General features: G+C 43.6%; 1 protein-coding gene across 1 annotated transcript in view; it reads right to left on the reverse strand.

The window, feature by feature from the left end:
* The window catches only part of LOC101860648, a gene marked incomplete at its 5' end in the record, with an annotated part of 63,771 nt that overhangs the window by 54,454 nt on the left and 8,152 nt on the right, over window positions 1-1,165 (reverse strand).

A 1,165-nucleotide genomic window follows, 5' to 3' on the forward strand; every position in this document is an offset into this window, starting at 1 on the left:
CATTAAACATGTTCTTACGCACAGTAGAATTGTAATTGCAAATGGGCTGATTCATCAATGCCATGCTCATAACTGTGCCTAAACTGCAACAAGGAACTGGCTCTTTTACTTTCCTAATCCTTACTATCGTCATTTTTCCTCTACTTCTTTTGTATTTTTGTCACACTCTTGTGACCCTCTATTTCAGGGGTGCCTTGATAGTCGAAGCAGACTTTGAGCTGCTGAAGCTAGAGAGGTGAACAGAGTAAGCCTGATTCCCTGTCAGGACTTCTCTGTTGACATCCACCCCTTGGCGCTCATATTATGACTTTATGCAGTTGCGAGCGCCGTAAAACCATTACTAAAACAATGATATGGAACGTGGGACATGATATGGCACATTGCCAAGTTCCCAAGTGGCGTCCCCTCACCATAGGATTAAAGGGCTCTTTTTGGCGTCACTGGTTGCACTCGACAATGTTTTGTTTTAGTAAGAGTTTTACGGCACTTAAAGCACGATTAGGTCAAATAAGTGCCGAAGATAAGAGGTGTTACAAGAGAGTAACAAACACAAAAAAGAAAGAGGAGGGGAGGCAAGGACGATAGATGTTTGATAGGAAAGAAGGAGCAAATCACACAAGAGCACCCGTCAACCAAACACTCGCTCTGCAATTCAGTTGTTTAAGAGGTTGTGAGCTGAAGAGCAGCGCAAACACTAGATCTGAGAAGAGCCCCATAAAACAATAGCGGGATCAGAAAGATAATACGAAAAGCCATGCAACAAGTGGCAATAACCGTCTACCATTAATGGCTTTTTTCGTGGGTTTTTTAAATTATTCTTCTCGAGATCAATTTCTAAGAAAGAGAAGGTCTAGGCTACTATGGGCGTTCAGTGTTTTAGAGCTGGGTAAAACAAAGTGGCCTACCACTTCCTTTTTCCCCCCCTTAAATTCTTTTTTTTTTTTTTTACGACAGGCGGCACGATTATTCCATTTGGGAGGTGGACTTCGACCATGGCTTCCACCCTGCCAGCAAAGGCCAGCTGGGCTGAGAGGAATAACTTGAAAGTAACGGCCAGACACCTTACTGCTACACGACTGTCGTTTCTTATAAAAATCGACAGTGTAGATAAATCAAGGCAGGCAACTTCGATACGCCTTGTCATGTAAAACAGGGGGGGGGGGGG

Source organism: Aplysia californica, unplaced genomic scaffold (genome assembly GCF_000002075.1).
Source record: "Aplysia californica isolate F4 #8 unplaced genomic scaffold, AplCal3.0 scaffold00145, whole genome shotgun sequence".
NCBI lineage: Eukaryota > Metazoa > Mollusca > Gastropoda > Aplysiida > Aplysiidae > Aplysia > Aplysia californica.